This window comes from Anomaloglossus baeobatrachus, chromosome 6 (genome assembly GCF_048569485.1).
Source record: "Anomaloglossus baeobatrachus isolate aAnoBae1 chromosome 6, aAnoBae1.hap1, whole genome shotgun sequence".
NCBI lineage: Eukaryota > Metazoa > Chordata > Amphibia > Anura > Aromobatidae > Anomaloglossus > Anomaloglossus baeobatrachus.
This window is the reverse complement of record NC_134358.1, coordinates 355,734,727-355,755,555: the sequence shown is the minus strand read 5'-3', so window position 1 is coordinate 355,755,555 and position 20,829 is coordinate 355,734,727. Positions and strand designations below refer to the sequence as shown.

General features: G+C 43.7%; 1 protein-coding gene across 3 annotated transcripts in view; it reads left to right on the top strand.

Annotated features, from left to right (window-relative positions):
• Positions 1-20,829, top strand: part of TRIP13 (thyroid hormone receptor interactor 13) — a 336,424-nt gene that overhangs the window by 299,019 nt on the left and 16,576 nt on the right. The window lies entirely within an intron of this gene.

Sequence of the window (20,829 nt, the reverse complement as noted above, 5' to 3'; positions counted from 1 at the left end):
ACACCGTATGGTACAATTGTTTGACGTTTAAGTCGTCCCAGCCGCCTATCATACGCAAAACCTTGACAAAGGCCTAACAAAGGCCGAAACGTTGGCTTTGCTCTATTGCGGTGGCGTTTTCTTTTTGCAAATAGTCTAATAAATAACACTTTTGCATTTATTCTTCGTGTCCTATTTGAGTGCTTGGGATCTATGATACAGTTGAGCGTTACCTTTCCCTTAAGCACCTCCCTCTTAAGGCAGTTGAGCCCAGCTTTATTCCTTCATTTCCCTTCGTGTGCCTGTCCTCACGCCTCCACCTTTTGCACATCTCCTCGTAAAGCAGCCAGTTCAGCCTTATTAGGCGGACTCCAATCTGGCTATGTATGCCACAATGTCCTCCCTGGTAGGCATGGCAGTTATGAGCACGCAGCTCCTTTAATTCCAACAGAACCCCTGTCCCCTCCTGGGTTAATTTAATGCTGGTAGGGTCTGGACTCCCAATCGCCCCCACAAGGCCCAACCTCCCTCCTCCACTCAAGGGGCCCTCCGGACTCTGCAGCCCCCACTGCCCCCCAGTCTCTGGTGAGGAGTTTTCTTGTGACCCTGTGGAAGGAGATCTCCCCTCCTGTACCTGCTGTTCCTGCAGTCCGGGGCTGCCTGGCCCGATGAGCTCTCTTCCAGCCTCCTCTGTCAGCTTTCGGTCTGATACTACAGATGCATCCTGCTGCTTGCTGGGTCCTCTTGTTATTGCTCCAGGGTTCGTAGTAGGAGTCGAGCAGTCCAGTGCTGGCTGCTGGAGGGGCCCTCCTCTCTGCCTGCTTGCCCTTTCTCCTCTGCCCCACGCTGCAGCAGCACCTCGTGGAGCCGCGGCGGCCATCTTTATATGTGCTGTGGGAGGCCGCGGTCCGCGTCTTGCCGGGAAAGAACCGCTGGATGCCTCTTTCTGCTGGCTGTTGGTCTCGGGCCTCGCTCCCCTGTGTTCCCCTGTGTTCTCCTCCCCCTCCTCTGACTCATGATCCGGTAAAGAGCACCGACAACTGATTGCAACGGCTGGTTGCCGATCCGGGAGCAGAAGCGAAGCTGGTGTGCGTCTTCACTCCTGCATGGCCAGACCACGCCCCTTGGCAACGCGTTTTAAACACTGTCTGTGTTCTTTTTCAAGCCTGACGGGAAAATTAACCCATAAGGTATACTTCAACCAATAAGGTATGGAGTGAACTTAATCACCAACACACAAAACACATGTTCTCAGAATGAATAACAGAAAAATATACAAAAAAAATGTGAAATATACAAACATACAAATGTATAAAAAAACTTACAATATGCAGAAATCTAATAATGAAACATGATATCGCGTCTCAAATTTAAACCATTAGATGATCTTGTTCCTATATGGAAAATCCAATTAGCCTCAGGACTCGATGTGCAATATCACCTCCTCGGAGAGAACCTTTAACCCTTTCAATTCCATAAACACAAGGAGTGAATATTGATATTATGTTGAGTTACAAAATGCAGCTGCAATGGATAAATGTCTGAGTTACAGTATGATTTTTAGAATTCATGATATCCCTGATATGCTCCATTAATACGTATTTTTAACTTGCGTGTGGTACAGCCTATGTATAGTAAATTGCACTCTGTGCACTTGATACAATAAACTACGTTTTCTGAGTTGCAATTTATATAGTCACGGATGGAAAATGAGACCGTACCATTATAGTCATCAAAAGTGATGTGGGGAGTCACAAAATCGCATGTTTGGCAATGGTTTGAATGGTTAAAAAATGTGCTTTAGCCAAGTGGATGTGCATTTATTTTTAATGAACGAAGTGGGAGACAAAGTGTTTCCCAGTGAAGGCGCTCTCTTGGCCACAATATTACAACCATGTTGCAATAAAACGCCAAGAGTGGGGTCCTCTCTGAGAATGGATAAATACTGATTGATTATAGATCTAATGTTATTAAATTGAGAACTGTTTTCAAAAGACAAAACAAATTTGTTTGAATTTTTCTCATTGTTAGGCTACATTCACACGACCATCCCGTTTTTTGCGGTCCGCAAAAAACGGTCTTGTTTTTTCATGGAGCTAGATAGATAAATAGATGGCTAGATAGATATATATAGTTAGAGGGATAGAGAGACAGAGAGAGAGGGATAGATAGATAGATAATAGATGAGAAAGACATATATATAATGTCCCACTCCCCAGCATTTTGTAATCTTGCACCCTTTAGTGCCTATCATGTGGCACTGAAGGGTGCCTAGCCTGGTATTTAGCCAAAAAATAAATAGTTAAAAAAACGTGGGTCCCCCCCTATCTTTTGTAGCCAGCTCGGGTAAAGCAGATGGCTGCAGCCTGCAGACCCCAGCTGACAGCTTTACCTTGGCTGGTAATCCAAAACAGAGGGCACCCCATGCTGTTATTTAAAATTAAATAATTGAAAACAAAAAACGTGGGGCCCCCCTAAATTGGATCACCAGCCAAGGTAAAGCGGACAGCTGTGGTCTGGTATTCTCAGACTAGGGAGGTCCGCGGTTCTTGGACCCTCCCCAGCTTAAAGATAGCAGGCCACAGCTTCTCTAGAAGTAGCGCATCCATTAGATGCGCCAATCCTAGTGCTTTGCCCCAGCTCATCCCGATGCCTTGGGGCTGTGGCAAACAGGGTAATACATGGGGTTGATACCAGGTGTGTAATGTCACCTGCCATCAAACCCTTGGGTTAGTGATGTCACGGCATCTATCAGATACCCAACATCACTAACCCAGTCAGTAATAAAAAAAAAAAAAAAAAATAGACCACAAACAAATTTTTATTTGAAAAAACACTGCCCAACACATTCGCTCTTTCACCAATTTATTAGAAAGAAAAAACAAATCCGGGTCTGGCGTAATCCAATAAGGGGGTCACACGACGATCGATACTCACTGTCCCAGTCAATGAAGAACAGAACGTTCCCCATTGGCTGGGAGAGCAGTGCAGTGACCTGAGCTAACATCAATAGGTCAGCCTAGGTCACTGCAGGGCATGACCAGCGCTGACTTCAGGAGGTTAGCTAGTTACCTTACCTGCGGTGATGTACACCGCTGCACTCCTGATGTCAGCGTTTGTCACTGACTTCTATGCCCGCCGCGTTCTCAGATCACCTCTTGCAAGTGGCTCGTGACGTCACCACTAGTCAGTCTCGTGTCGCCTGCAAGAGGTGATCTGAGAATGCGGAGGGCATAAACGTGAGTGACAAGCGCTGACGTCAGGAGTGCAGGACTTCATCACCGCAGGTAATGAAATTTACTAACCTCCTTGACAGCAAGGCTCATCATATCCGCGGCTGCTCGCACTGTGTGGGCAGCTGCTGACACTGCAGTGGGGGCAGATGCTGACACACTGCAGCGGGACACAGACTGCAGGGGCACCCAACGGAGGTCACACTGAATTGCTTCTGTGCGGCTTCCGGGGATTTTGCGGACCCATTGACTTGTATGAAGTCACGGTCCATTATTACAGAACAGAATAGGACATGATCCATAATAACGGAACGGACATGCGGCATCTGATATGTTTATTTGTAGGATCGGATGCACACGGAAGTGCTTCCCTGTGCCATCCGATCCTACACAAAAGACATTGAACAGATGGTCCTGTCAGTAGAGCCGCAAAAAAACCGAACTGACCCAGGACAAATGGAACGGTCATGTGAATGATCCCTTAGAAACACTGTGTACTTTTAGAAAATTTAAATCTGTGTTTTTTTATTTGCAAACAAAATGTGCTCACATTTTAGCAAACCACTTTAATAGACTGTTACTTAATCTAGCCTCTGTACGATTAAATTCCTGTTCACATGTGTGGGAATCACTGCAGTTGCGGAGCACCGTCATTAACTCCCCTACTGGCACGGATTTAATGATATGATCCGGGTGGCCGCTGCTTTGGAGAGCATGTAAAATGGTATTTCGAACCATAGGGTTTACAGAACAATCATGTTAAAATAATTTGACCAGGGATCATGTGAGCACAAGTATGAGAGTTGTATACTTCTGGCCACATTCTGGTTTGATGTGTCCAGCCTCGGTCAATTCAGTTTCATTGAGCATGTCTGTTCAGCACGTGACCACATCTATGTAAATCGCATACTTGCAGCTTCATAACCTCCCACTCCCACTGCCGACACCAGAGAATCCTGACAGCGTGCAGTGTGCACACTGTGAGAATTCAGAAGGCTACAGTCACAGAGTGAAACACAGAGTGACTGCAGACTCATCACAAACTTGCACAACCCCTTTAATGCTGCTAACAACATAAATAAAAACATAGTAACCCTTAACTTGTCAGACGGCACAAGACTTCATTAAAGAGATTGTCCACTACTTTAACATTAATGACCTTTCCTTAGGATAGGTCACCAATGTCTGACTGGTCAGGGTCCGGCACCTGGCAACCCCGCCAATTCCCTACACTAGGTGTCGGTGGTGGCAGGTGGCCGGTGGCCGGAAGTGCTCAGTTCTGGATCTGCTCCGTCTTCTGATAGTGGCAGCAGTCTCCTATTAAAATCAATGAGACTGATATGCAGTACCCGGCCGCGGACACCATCAGAGGACGGAGCAGATCCAGATATAAGCATTTCCGGACACCTGCACCATAATCAGCTGATCAGTGGGGGTCCCATTGCGCTCACATCAGAAGCAATGCGCAAATGGGACCAAGACCTAATAATGGTACATAGTCAGTATCACAAATAAACATTTACATTCAGGTACCTTATAGATGATGTTGTCTCCGGTTGTGTCTTTCTATTCTTCATCTTGTCCTGACGCAATGATGACTTTTCAAATTCACATCTCGTCTCTGCAGATTTCCATCTTCTCCGGTCTTCTGTAACACATCCCGGCACGATGCCCCAAAATAGCAGAATAATAATACTTCTACTTAAAAATATCTGCCCTACACTGTGCCCCTGAACAAATAATGGCCCCAGTCTTCTCTGCACAAAATATGACACACACTGTCCCTCTTATGGTACATGCCCTCCATATTCCCTCTTTCCAAACTGAGCCTACTGTTTACAGTGTCCTTTACACTGTGTCCCCTTATACTGCCCATTCTTTATACTGTGCCTTCATCACACTCCCCCTCCTTGCTATAACCTCACACTGTCCTCCCATTCTGCCCACTCTCCATACCACCCCCTCCACTACCCAGTCTTTATTCTGTGCCCCTCCCATTCTTCTCATCCCTTCCTGTCTCCTCACTACCTCCTGTGTGTCCATATACTTTTCCCCTCACTCCCCATCCTGCCCACTTGCTCCTCACTGTCACTGTCACTCTTTATTCTGTGTCCTCAAAATTTCTTTCCAGTTTACTCCACATCCTCTCTGTCCCCATGCATCACCCGTCATCCTCTCTGTCCCCATGCATCACCCCTCATCCTCTCTGTCCCCATGCATGAAACCTCATCCTCTCTCTCCCCATGCATGAAACTTCATCCTCTCTCCCCATGCATGAAACCTCATCCTCTCTCTCCCCATACATGAAACCTCATCCTCTCTCTCCCCATACATGAAACCTCATCCTCTCTCTCCCCATACATGAAACCTCATCCTCTCTCTCCCCATGCATGAAACCTCATCCTCTCTCTCCCCATGCATGAAACCTCATCCCCTCTCTTCCCATACATAACCCCTCATCCTCTCTCCCCATGCATGAAACCTCATCCTCTCTCTCCCCATACATGAAACCTCATCCTCTCTCTCCCCATGCATGAAACCTCATCCTCTCTCTCCCCATGCATGAAACCTCATCCTCTCTCTCCCCATGCATGAAACCTCATCCTCTCTCTCCCCGTGCATGAAACCTCATCCTCTCTCTCCCCGTGCATGAAACCTCATCCTCTCTCTCCCCGTGCATGAAACCTCATCCTCTCTTCCCATACATCACACCTCATCCTCTCTCTCCCCATACATGAAACCTCATCCTCTCTCTCCCCATACATGAAACCTTATCCTCTCTCTCCCCATGCATGAAACCTCATCCTCTCTCCCCATGCATGAAACCTCATCCCCTCTCTTCCCATACATCACCCCTCATCCTCTCTCCCCATGCATGAAACCTCATCCTCTCTCTCCCCATGCATGAAACCTCATCCTCTCTCTCCCCATGCATGAAACCTCATCCTCTCTCTCCCCGTGCATGAAACCTCATCCTCTCTCTCCCCATGCATGAAACCTCATCCTCTCTCTCCCCATACATCACCCTGTATCATTTCTCTCCCCATGCATGAAACATCATCCTCTCTCTCCCAATACATCACCCCTCATCCTCTCTCCCCATGCATAAAACTTCATCCTCTCTCCCCATACATCACCCCTCATCCTCTCTCCCCATGCATGAAACCTCATCCTCTCTCCCCATACATCACCCCTCATCCTCTCTCCCCATGCATAAAACTTCATCCTCTCTCCCCATACATCACCCCTCATCCTCTCTCCACATACATGAAACCTCATCCTCTTTCCCCATGCATGAAACATCATCCTCTCTCTCCCCATACATCACCCCTCATCCTCTCTCCCCATGCATGCAACATCATCCTCTCTCTCCCCATACATCACCCCTCATCCTCTCTCCCCATGCATGAAACCTCATCCTCTCTATCCCCATGAATGAAACCTCATCCTCTCTCTCCCCATGCATGAAACCTCATCCTCTCTCTCCCCATGCATGAAACCTCATCCTCTCTCCCCCCATGCATGAAACCTCATCCTCTCTCTCCCCATACATGAAACCTCATCCTCTCTCTCCCCATACATGAAACCTCATCCTCTCTCCCCCCATACATGAAACCTCATCCTCTCTCTCCCCATACATGAAACCTCATCCTCTCTCTCCCCATACATGAAACCTCATCCTCTCTCTCCCCATGCATGAAACCTCATCCTCTCTCTCCCCATGCATGAAACCTCATCCCCTCTCTTCCCATACATCACCCCTCATCCTCTCTCCCCATGCATGAAACCTCATCCTCTCTCTCCCCATACATAACCCTGTATCATTTCTCTCCCCATGCATGAAACATCATCCTCTCTCTCCCCATACATCACCCCTCATCCTCTCTCCCCATGCATGAAACCTCATCCTCTCTCCCCATACATAACCCTGTATCATTTCTCTCCCCATGCATGAAACATCATCCTCTCTCTCCCCATACATCACCCCTCATCCTCTCTCCCCATGCATGAAACCTCATCCTCTCTCCCCATACATGAAACCTCATCCTCTCTCTCCCCATGCATGAAACCTCATCCTCTCTCTCCCCATGCATGAAACCTCATCCCCTCTCTTCCCATACATCACCCCTCATCCTCTCTCCCCATGCATGAAACCTCATCCTCTCTCTCCCCATACATAACCCTGTATCATTTCTCTCCCCATGCATGAAACTTCATCCTCTCTCTCCCCATACATCACCCCTCATCCTCTCTCCCCATACATGAAACCTCATCCTCTCTCCACATACATGAAACCTCATCCTCTCTCCCCATGCATGAAACCTCATCCTCTCTGTCCCCATCCATGAAACCTCATCCTCTCTGTCCCCATGCATGAAACCTCATCCTCTCTCTCCCCATGCATGAAACTTCATCCTCTCTCTACCCATACATAACCCCTCATCCTCTGTCCCCATGCATGAAACCTCATGCTCTCTCCCCCCATGCATGAAACCTCATCCTCTCTCTCCCCATACATAACCCTGTATCATTTCTCTCCCCATGCATGAAACCTCATCCTCTCTCTCCCCATACATCACCCCTCATCCTCTCTCCCCATGCATGCAACATCATCCTCTCTCTCCCCATACATCACCCCTCATCCTCTCTCTCCTCATGCATGAAACCTCATCCTCTCTCTCCCCATGCATGAAACCTCACCCTCTCTTTCCCTATGCATGAAACCTCATCCTCTCTCTCCCCATGCATGAAACCTCATCCTCTCTCTCCCCATGCATGAAACCTCATCCTCTCTCTCCCCATGCATGAAACCTCATCCTCTCTCTCCCCATACATGAAACCTCATCCTCTCTCTCCCCATACATGAAACCTCATCCTCTCTCTCCCCATGCATGAAACCTCATCCTATCTCTCCCCATACATGAAACGTCATCCTCTCTCTCCCCATACATGTAACCTCATCTTCTCTCTCCCCATGCTTGAAACCTCATCCTCTCTCTCCCCATGCATGAAACCTCATCCTCTCTCTCCCCATGCATGAAACCTCATCCTCTCTCCCCATGCATGAAACCTCATCCTCTCTCTCGCCATACATCACCCCTCATCCTCTTTCCCCATGAATGAAACCTCATCCTCTCTCCCCATGAATGAAACCTCATCCTCTCTCTCCCCATGCATGAAACCTCATCCTCTCTCTCCCCATACATCACCCCTCATCCTCTCCCCATGCATGAAACTTCATCCTCTCTCTTTCCATGCATGAAACCTCATCCTCTCTCTCCCCATGCATGAAACCTCATCCTCTCTCCCCATGCATGAAACCTCATCCTCTCTCTCGCCATACATCACCCCTCATCCTCTTTCCCCATTAATGAAACCTCATCCTCTCTCCCCATGAATGAAACCTCATCCTCTCTCTCCCCATGCATGAAACCTCATCCTCTCTCTCCCCATGCATGAAACCTCATCCTCTCTCTCCATGCATGAAACATCATCCTCTCTCCCCATACATCACCCCTCATCCTCTCTCCCCATGCATGAAACTTCATCCTCTCTCTCCCCATGCATGAAACTTCATCCTCTCTCTCTCCATGCATGAAACCTCATCCTATCTCTCTCCATGCATGAAACCTCATCCTCTCTCTACCATTGCATAAAACCTCATCCTCTCTCTCCCCATGCATGAAACCTCATCCTCTCTCTCCCCATGCATGAAACCTCATCCTCTCTCTCCCCATACATCACCCCTCATCCTCTCTCCCCATGCATGAAACCTCATCCTCTCTCTCTCCATGCATGAAACCTCATCCTCTCTCTCTCCATGCATGAAACCTCATCCTCTCTCTCCCCATGCATGAAACCTCATCCTCTCTCTCCCCATGCATGGAACCTCATCCTCTCTCCCCATGCATGAAACCTCATCCTCTCTCCCCATGCATGATACCTCATCCTCTCTCTCCCTATGCATGAAACCTCATCTTCTTTCTCCCCATGCATGAAACCTCATCCTCTCTCCCCATGCATGAAACCTCATCCTCTCTCACCATGCATGAAACCTCATCCTCTCTCTCCCCATGCATCACCCCTCATCCTTTCTCCCCATGCATGAAACCTCATCCTCTCTCCCCATGCATGAAACCTCATCCTCTCTCCCCATGCATGAAACCTCATCCTCTCTCTCCCCATGCATGAAACCTCCTGCTCTCTCTTCCCATGCATGAAACCTCCTCCTCTCTCTCCCCATGCATGAAACCTCCTCCTCTCTCTCCCCATGCATGAAACCTCCTCTTCTCTCTCTCCATATATCACCCCTCATCCTCTCTCCCCATACATGAAACCTCATCCTCTCTCCCCATGCATGAAACCTCATCCTCTCTCCCCATGCATGAAACCTCATCCTCTCTCTCCCCATGCATGAAACTTCATCCTCTCTCTCCCCATACATCACACCTCATCCTCTCTCCCCATGCATCACTTCTCATCATTTCTCTCCCCATGCATGAAACCTCATCCTCTCTCTCCCCATACTCTGTCCAGTTCCCTCCCCCACCCATACTGTGTATATACCTATTGCCCCTTCCCACCCTCTGTCCCCCCATAGTGTGTTCACAGATGGTTCCCTCCCCCACCCTCTGTCCCCCCCGTAGTGTGTCCACAGATAGTTCCCTCTCTCCCCCATACTGTTTCTTAAATCCTCCCCTCTTACCCCATAATGTTCCTCCGTCCGTGTCTTCAGCTCCACAGTGGAGCACTTCTCAGCATTTCTCTGCCGCCTCTGCGCTGCGGCGCTGGCTTCCTGGTCAGCAGTCTGATCAGCTGACCTGATTACAGACAGCCGTCGCGCTGACCCGGAAGTCAGCGCCGGTGTCACCGCTTCAATTGTCCTCGCGTCTGACAGATACTAGGACAATTGAGCAGTGGGAGCCGCGCTGCAGCTTCTATGAGTGCGGCTGTCAGCGTGACAGCCACGCTCAGAGAATAGTGGCTCCCACCCAGCAGACTTCCACACCGCCGCATCAGGCAGCCCGACAGCGCCCCCTAGAGACGCCTCTGGCTTGTGCCTCCGCTCCACATGGCTAATTTGTATAGTTTACAAATTAGCCATGTGGACAGAGCCAGAGGTGCTCTTCAGATTTTCCAATACGCCGTACCGGCGCGTACCATCACAAAAAAAACACTGGTTATCATTCACATAGTGCATAAAATAAGAGATCAATTAAATCAGGCCTCTGCATATATACAATTGGACATCAATAAATCTTCCGTACCAGTGGATGAATTAAAAAAAATGGATTTTGACAACAGTGCAAAAAATTTTCCTCACAAAAAGACATAACCAAATTGGCTTCCGAGGATGAAAATTTAGCACCCATTGAAACTCCATGATGTTGGAGATAAAAATGCTTGTTAAATGAAAAAAAATTATGTACCATTAAAAAAAAGAAGAAACCTGAATAATGAAATTCTCTAATTCCATAATGTAAATGTAGCGCCCCTGAACCCTACAAGGTTCTGCATCCCCACCAGGATGCAGGGCCTACCCCCTTAGGGACCCAGAACCCCAGTGCCGGTAACACAAAAAACCCAGATAATCCCAGTTTTCCCCAACATTCCCCCATACAATGGTACCCAGCTAGGGTGGGACCAATGTATGGCCGCCTAGAGGTGGAGCCACTCCAGTCCACTAATTGACCAGGTGGGAGGGGCAGACTGTGGAGAGTAGTCGGGAAGACAGTAGTCAGAACGGGAGAGACTGTTGAAAGTGTCAGACAGCAGGAGTGTGAAGGTGGAAGTGAAGTTACACCCTGACCCGGGTTAACGGTGACCTGGTACCCAGGAGAAGTGGTTGCCGGTGGAGTAGTCCGGAGCTATGCACCGACAGGGTACAGGATCCTAGGACAGGAAAGAGCTTCAAACCGACCTGTTAACACCTGCACAGCAAAAGAGACCATCAAGGACCTTGCTGACCCTAAAGAATCCGAAGACTCAGTAGCAAAGGGAGAGCTGGGGACAGGACCAGAGTCTCCATCCCCACAGGGTTCACGCTACCGTCAGGCGTGCAGAAGTGGACAAACCTCAGAATGGGGATCCCCATTGTTCTATACCACGGGGACCCACTTACCAGCGACAGGTGCAGGGGAAGAAGGTACCAGAGAAACCAGACTGGCAGTGGGATGCAGGGGACCTGGAGGTGAAACCAGCCGGCATCGGACAGCCAGACATCTACCAGCAGTGAGTAAACTAGTTGCACTTAATACCTGTCTGGACTCGCTTCTTCCGATGCCCACTGCATCATACACCTGCTGGGGCAAAGCCCTACTTGCAGATGGACTACCATACTAGCTGCTAATACCACCAGCCCCAGTGGAGACATTCTGCAGCGGCGGCTCCCTACACTTAGCCGCAACATTGCAAGTGGCGTCACGAATAACCTTTATTCATTAATCCCCTGTAAATATCCCCATTACAAAAAGGGCCGAGGGCACTGAACCGGGTAACTGCCACCATCATGACATTCTCATGACGTACACTGCCCGGAACGGAGTACCCCATATCCCTGGGTGCGACATACATAATATATTTATGTAAATTAAATTTAAGCGCCTGTATTGCAACTGATTGAGAAATAGATGTGCACAATGATACAAGATCACCACAACTGAGCCAAACATAATCATAAGACCATATTTTACTGGAATATGGATCAAGTATATTATTGGAATCCTTAATATATCCAGGAGTCCTCTGGGCCAGAGGTTAAGTGCCTCCCTCCCTGTGTCTGTCTGCCTCCCTCCCTCCCACTGTGTCTGCCTGCCTCCCTCTGTGTTTGCCTCCCTCCCTCTGTGTCTGCCTCCCTTCCTCTGTGTCTGCCTCCCTTCCTCTGTGTCTGCCTCCCTTCCTCTGTGTCTGCCTCCCTTCCTCTGTGTCTGCCTCCCTCCCTCTGTGTCTGTCTGTCTCTCTCCCTCTGTGTCTGTCTGCCTCCTTCTGTGTCTGTCTGGTACTCCACCAAAATCATATTACCTTACACTTAAGCCTCTTATACTAAGAATGTCCTTCGTTGCCTATAGCAACCAATCAGAGCTCCTATTAATGACTTGTAACTTGACTTTAAAATAAGCAGGTAGTTTGGCGAATAAATGTGAAGCATGGGGTTACATTTTCCCTTTGAAACAGTCTATGATGTTCCCTGAGTCAAATGAGCTGGCTGTGCAAAATTCTGTGTCTGTAAATGTGACGGTGCAGATTCCCTTAGCAAACATGCATACATAGATAGACTTATGCATGCATGCATGCATGCATACATACATACTCGCATACATACTGTACACACGTACATACACTTGCTTTATATATTAGATTTTTTTTATTATTCTGTACATCATGGAGTATAAATGATTAATTACTTTTTATTCCTACAGTCAAAGCGGTTACAGTGATACCAGGTTTGGTGACTATCACACTAAAAACGTTTGTTTTTTTTTGTTTTATACAAAATAAAGGTTTTTTGCAGCACTGAATTTTGAAGGCTATAGTTTCTATTTTTATGCCAACACCGCCATCTGAGGGGTTGTTTTTTGCAGGATGAGCTGGAGTTCTTTATACCATTTTGGTTACATACTTTTTGATCGCTTTCTATTCCACTTTTTGTTAGACAGAATAAAGAAGAAACAGCAATTCCGGAATAGTTTTTTCATTTGTTTTATCCTCCATACACTGTTCAGTGGGCAGTAAAAGTGATGAGATAGCTTTATTCATCGGATAAGTACGAAAACGGCAATACAACATTTATATAGATTCAAATTAAACAAAAACGTTCACCCTGCCATTCACCATACGACCTTTCCATCAGGGTGCACGGAAGAAAGCAGAGGGAGGGTGGTCCACCTCCACAGGAAAATCCAAATGCAAAGAAAAAAAATCCAGCACCTGTAGTCCGATCTTCAATTTAAATAAAACATCTTTTTATTGGAAACATGTTAAAATATACATGTATATACATGTGACCTTTACTCATAGGTAATAGGTTTAGAATAAAGCAGACATTTATACAAACTTTGAAGAAAGGGAATACAATAAACGTGGAATGGGTAAATTACAACAGCTGTGCCCAATAACTATTTCTTGTCCATGGTCAGGATCACAAAAAGGAGGAAAAGGATCAAATATCTCAGAAGAATATAAATCTCAAAAAACAAAGTGCAATAGAAAAAATGCAAATACAGATATAATTCCAGCACAGAATATTGCATCAATAAAAACCATTGCATTAAATATCACATAGATGTTGTTTGTAAATATGAAAAAAACATAAGGCTACTTACTGTTATAATATACATATTAATATTCATGAGCAAAAATCCTCCAAAATCTGTATATTTCCTCACTAAAAATTGAGTTGTCAGTTACTTCATTGATTAGACTTATCTAATCACTTTACATGCTGCGATATCGGTAACGATATCACTAGCGAGCGTACCCGCCCCCGTCGGTTGTGCATCACGGGCAAATCGCTGCCCGTGGCGCACAACACAGCTAACACCCGTCACACTACTTGCCTTCCCTGTGACGTCGCTCTGGCCTGCGAACCGCCTCCTTTCTAAGGGGGCGGTTCGTGCGGCGTCACAGCGACGTCACATGGCAGCTGTCCAATAGCAGAGGAGGGGCGGAGATGAGCGGCCGTCCACCACCTTCCTTCCTTCCTTTTCCAGTGGACGGAGGTAAGGAGGTGTTCGTCGCTCCTGCAGTGTCACATATAGCGATGTGTGATGCCGCAGGAACGAGGAACAACATCGCTACTCACCAGACAACGATATTTGGTGTTTGGATGACTTCTCCAACACCAACGATTTTAACCACTTTTGCGATCTTTGAAGGTCGCTTGTACGTGTTACATGCTGCGATATCGCTAACGACGCCGGGTGTGCGTCACAAACACCGTGACCCCGACGATAAATTGTTAGCGATGTCGCAGCGTGTAAAGCACACATTAGATTAAGGATTATAAGGATTATGCGTGTTGTTAAACCTGGTCTGGAGATGCGATTATATGCAAAACTGTCATTTTAAATTTTCTTAAGTTCAGCATTACACATAAAAAAATACCGTATTTTTTGCTTTATAAGACGCACCTGATTATAAGACGCACCCCCAAATTTGGTGAAGAGAAAGATTTTTTTAATGTTAAATGGGGTTCATCTTATAATGCCAGTGTCCATCTAACAAATCATATAGGATATATGTCACTCATAGCCCCCCATCCTAAAATTAGCCCCTCTTAATCTGGATATGGCCCCCTTATATTGAATATAGCCCCCTTGTGCTGGGACACGTCCCCCTGTGCTGCCCATGGCCCCTATAGATGGCACACCTCACCTGTATTTGATATGGCCCCCATACTGCTGCCCATGGCCACTATAGATGACACATCTCCCCTGTGTTTGATATGGCCCCCATACTGCTGCCCATGGTTACTATAGATGGCACATCTCCCCTGTGTTTGATATGGCCCCCATACTGCTGCCCATGGCCACTATAGATGGCACACCTCCCCTGTGTTAGATATGCCCCCCATACTGCTGCCCATAAAACACTCTTTCCTTACCTTCTCAGCGCTGTCCCTCCTCGTGTCTCCCTCCTGGCAGTTGAGCTCCGGCTTCCTCCACTTCCTGGTTCTTGCTGCCGGTCATGTGATCGGCACGGCAGAGTGATATCATCTCTGCGTGCCTGATCACAGACAGCAGCAGCAGGAGACCGGGAGATCAGCGCTGGAGGTAAGTAAAGCTTTTTTTATTTTACTATGGGCAACAGTATGGGGGCCATATCTAACACAGGGGGGGGATCATGTGCGATCAAAGGAGGGCGCAGGCAGATATAATATGCCCCGCTGCCCCAGCCCATCAGCGCGATGCGGTTTCAGGACCACCCTGATGGACAGTGGCAGTGCATATTATATGAGCGGGAGCAGGAGATCAAAAACTCCCTCCCGCAGCTCACCAGCTCCCAGCACCGCTCCAAAGCGGACCCTGCAGTGTGTATATGTGTGTGTGTGTGTGTGTATGTATGTATGTATGTATGTATGTGTATATATATATATATATATATATATATGTGTATATATATGTATGTATGTATATATATATATATATATATATATTATTATATATATTATTATATATAATATAATATACCCCCCCCCCCCGTATATTCGGTTTATAAGGCGCACCCCCTACTTTCCCCCAAAATTTGGGGGAACAAAAGTGCGTCTTACAAAGCGAAAAATACGGTATATCATTTGGTTTCCAGAAAAAATACACAACATTATGCCTCAAAAATGGGGTGAAAAAAGTGTTGTATTTCAGAAAAAACTGAGGAGAAAAAACCCCTGGTATTTAATTTTCCTAAGTTTAACATTATACATCAAAGATATATATCATTTGATTTCCAGAAAAAATACACATTATACCTCAAAAATTGGGGTGAAAAAAATGTGTATTACAGAAATATTTAATTTTAAAGCGGAATATCTGACTACTCATATTATTAGTTCTATTTCCAAAATTAATTCATTCTAGTTGGAAAGCAATTTCCAAAAGCAATGAAAACTCTTCAAATTTAACTAAAAAATGAATTGTAATTTCGGTAATTGAGTCCATCTGGGGCCCAGGATTTCAGGAGTAGTTTCTACTGAGCCTCCCTCAATAAGAGTTTTTTTTTTTCTCCAACCCCCCTCCACGGATGGGTTTAAAAACCCTCTCAATGCCTGTAATAGATAGCGCTGATAAATGTCCTTGATGTTCCTCAATAAAGTGTCTAGATAAACCCGACAAACCTTTGCTAGTTCTAGTATTTTTGTTGATTACCGCACCAATGTGTTCAGGAATACGTTTGTTTGTTTTTTTAAAAAGTTCATATAGTACATCCAGATAAAAATGTTTGCATTTTCTTACAATCCGCCTTATAAATTACATGTGTACTAGAACAATTAATAAAAGATTTAATATTATATTGTTTAGTGTGGTTACCAGTAAATGAAGACATCTTATTAAGCATTTTACAGAGATTACATCTCTGCGAACCACATTATTATTTATTATTATTATTTATTTATAGAGCACCATTAATTCCATGGAGCTGTACATGAGAAGGGGTTACATACAGAATACATACACAAGTTACAGTAGACAGACTGGTACAGAGGGAAGAGGGCCTTACCCTTGCGAGCTTACATTCTATAGGATTTTGGGGAGGAGACAGTAACCACATGCAAAACACTTGTATAAGCCAGTTATTATTCTGGTTGCCTAGATTATTAAGATGCATGCTGAGAGAAACAATATTGCCAATATTAGGGGCCCTTTTTGATACAAAATGAATTCCATTTTTTTAATATAGCTTTTAGTTTATCATCCTGGTATAATATTTTTGAATAATTTTTGATAAGGGTAGTAATTTTGTAAAAATCTATGGAAAAGGTAGTTGAAAAAGTAAGTAATTTTATTTTTATCAAATTTTTAACCTGCATTGGTTTTTTATTTGATATCTGGATATTTTTCTGGATGTAATAACGAATCTCGAGACCTGTTGGATGCAATGCCAATCGTCCTTTGTATGGTAGCTTGTGAATAACCCCTTTTGGAAAATCTAGTTTTCATTATATTGCTTTCAACTTGAAAACTAGTCTCAGAAGAGCAAAGTTGCCGTGCCCGAAGAAATTCACCAACTGGTAGATTTTTGGTGACATGATGCGGATGGCAACTAGTTGCAAACAAAGTGGCATTGCCAGCTGTTGGTTTGCGAAAAAGTTTGTTCTGTATTGTACCAGTACTAGCATTTCCTTCCAAACAAATATCCATAAAAGTTGCCTCTACAGAATAAGATGATAAAACAAATTTTAAATTGATTTCATTAGCATTTAAATACTCCTTGAAATCATTCAGATTTTCATCCTCATCAGTGGTGCTCCAGATAATGACTATATCGTCTATATATCTGGCGTATATTAAATAATTTATTGATTGTTCTAGTACACATGTAATTTATCAGACTGATTGTAAAAAATGCAAAAAATTTTATATTGGATGTACTACTAGAACTTAAAAAAACGCATGTCTGAACACATTGGTGCGGTAATTTACAAAAATACTAGAACTAGAAAAGGTTTGTCGGGGTTTATTTAGACACTTTATTGAGGAACATCAAAGAGATTTATCAGCACTATCCATTACAGGCATTGAGAGGGTTTTTAAACCCATCCGTGGATGGGATTGGAGAAAAAAACTCCTATTGAGGGAGGCTCAGTGGAAACTACTCCTAAAATCCTGGACCCCATATGGACTTTATTACCGAAATTACAATTCATTTTTTAGTTAAATTTGAAGATTGTTTTCATTGCTTTTAGGAATTGCTTTCTAACTAGAATGAATTAATTTTGGAAGTAGAACTAATGAGTAGTCAGATATTCCGCTTTAAAATTAAATATTTCTGTAATACACATTTTTTTCACCCAAATTTTTGAGGCATAATGTTGTGTATATTTTCTGGAAACCAAAAGATATATTTTTTGATGTATAATGTTAAACTTAGGAAAATTAAATAACGGGGGGGTTTTCTCATTTTTTTCTGAAATACAACATTTTTTTCACCCCATTTTTGAGGCATAATGTTGTGGTTTTTTTTCTGGAAACCAAATGATATATATATTTTTTGATGTATAATGCTTAACTTAGGAAAATTTACATGACAGTTTTTTCATATAAACGCATCTTCAGACCAGATTCAACAACACGCATAATCCTTAATCTTAGATGAATCTAATCAATGAAATAACTGACAACTCAATTTTTAGTGAGGAAATATAAAGATTTTGGAGGATTTTTGCTCATGTATATTAATATGTATATTATAACAGTAGCTTTATGGTTTTTTCATATTTACAAACATCTATGTGATATTTAATGCAATGTTTTTATTGATGTAATATTTTGTGCTGGAATTATATCTGTATTTGCATTTTTCTATTGCACTTTTTGTTATTTGAGATTTATATTCCTCTGAAATATTTGATCTTCCCCCCCCCCCCTTTTTTTTGTGATCCTGACCATGGACAAGAAATAGTTAATGGGCACAGCTGTTGTAATTTACCCATTCCACGTGTTTTGTATTCCCTTTCTTCAAAGTTTATATAAATGTCTGCTTTATTCTAAACCTATTACCTATGAGTAAAGGTCACTATGACCTGAAACGTGTAAGAATTTTCTATCTATACATGTATATTTTAACATGTTTCCAATAAAAGGATGTTTTATTTAAATTGAATATCGGACTACAGGTGCTGGATTTTTTTTTCTTTGCATCCACATTTATATTGGGGTTTTTTTGTTGTTTTTTTTTATGTTTTGCCACTTTTTACATCATGAAAACTATTTTATAGAGAAAAAAACGCAAAACAGTTTTTGCATTGCTGTATTCTGAGAGCTATAACTTTTTTTCATTTTTTCCCTGATTGAGCTGTGTGGCAGCTTGTTTTTTGCGGGAAAAGATGATATTTTCAGTTCTACAATTTTTATTTATATATGACTGATCACATTTTATTCCACTTTTTTTGTCAGCTGTATGATGAAAAGACAGTTTTTGTGGGTTTTTTTTTGTTTTTTTTTTACGGTGTTCAATTAAAAGGATAACTAATGTGACAGTTTTATAGATCGGAAAAAAACAGAAGAAAATTTGAACATATACCCTGCTGTAACTAAAATAAAAGCATAATGCATATAAACAAACATAGGGTACTTAGTAAACACTGTTTTTGTTCAAAAAAGAGTTACGCTTTTTTGATCAGCAACAATGTTTGCTAAGTACCCTATGCTTATTTATATATATGCATTATTATTTTACGGTAGTTACAGCAGGATATATGTTCATATTATTTTCTTCTTTGGTTTCTTATGTCTTATGACCAGTGTGAACATGAGTTTACAAGCTGCATGTACACCAACTCATACTCCAACTCACTTTTTTATTGGTTTTATAGGTCTGGTTGTTATGAAGATACTAAATGTGTACTTTTTTTATTGTGTGGTTTGGGTTTTTTTGTTTTGATTTCTTTACACAAGTAGAACTATTTATTGGAATTAGTTGTTTATTCTTTATCTTCTGAATATTTTCATTGCAAGATTTTTACATTATTTTTTTTTTAATTAGTCCCTAAATAGGACATTACCTTACAGTGCTCTGATTGCAGCTGCATTGTACTGCAGTGATCGATCATTGCAGTACAGTTCAGCTGTGAAAGCTGAACTGTGAGAAGCAAGAGGGATCATGCTGCATGCATGATCCCTCATGCTTACCGTAGTCAGGTGACCCCGAGGTTGTCATGCCAACCTCAGGTCACCATGGCGAAAATGAGAAAAAACAATTGAAAAGACAGAATTATGTTTTTTTTGGGCTGCCACAACACTGCAATAATTTTCACTAACAGACTATCAAAGTATTGTAAATAACCCAAAATGGTATTGTTAAAATCGATGACTCATGGCCCTAAAAAAATAAGCCCTCATAGACCCATCGATGAAGAATCAAAACAGTTACAGGTCTCGGAAAATTTTATCTTTTATTAAATTTTTGTCACCGCATTAAAAAATAAACTTCTGCTTGTTTGGTATCTGCGTAATCTTAGAGACCTGGGAAATCCTATTGCCTGGTCAATTTTACTGGATAGTGAATATGGTAAACAAAAAAAACAACTTAAAAAAAAAAAAAAAAAATTGTGTGGGGTTGCACTTTTTTTCTGCTTTTCATTACATCACATGAAATGATTTGTGTCATTCAAAAATACAACTTGTCCCGTAAAAAACAAGCCCTCATACATCTACATCTATGTGAACGCCAAAAATAAAGTTATGGCTCTTTAAACAAGAGGCGGAAAAAATAAAATTGGAAATTGGTGGTCAGGGTTAAAGCAAATCGGTCAGTGGGATCAACTCTCCTAACCCATCTTTATGGGTATGTAGGTCATAAGAAGATGAATAAAATGACACTTTGGTATCTGCAATCTAATGTCGTATTCCAGGGAAATCCACGTTTTTCCCTGTATGTAAATGAGCTCTTCCAGGCTATGGGAGGATGCTGCCTGGAAGATAACGCTACCTGCTGAGCTTGTGTTGGCACATGCGCAGATGAGGATCTCGGCTTGTCATTGAGCCGAGATATCCATCTGCACATTCGCTGCTACTGACACCATTTTGCTGAAGACCGCCAGAGATTAACCTGAGAATGCACTGCCTCCAGTGCCTTTTTGCTTCTGACTGTAGACAGGTGTGGCGGCGCTTGCACAAAATTTGAGAAAGGAGGATTAAACCATTGCAGAGAGCCCACAACCGAGCCGAGGACTCTACCCACAGTTTTGCTGCGATGCTATTGCACCAAGACTTCTAAAGTAAATTAAGCAGGAGCTAGGCTACGGATTTTTACACTATACTTATCCATTAACTCAGTATAACGGGGCCATTATAGCCATACCTTCACTTTAATAGGTTAAATCCTGATGACTGATTTTCTTTAAAATAATCTCTGGAGGCACAGTTATCTTCCAGGCAGCATCTGCCCCATAAAAAACAAAAAG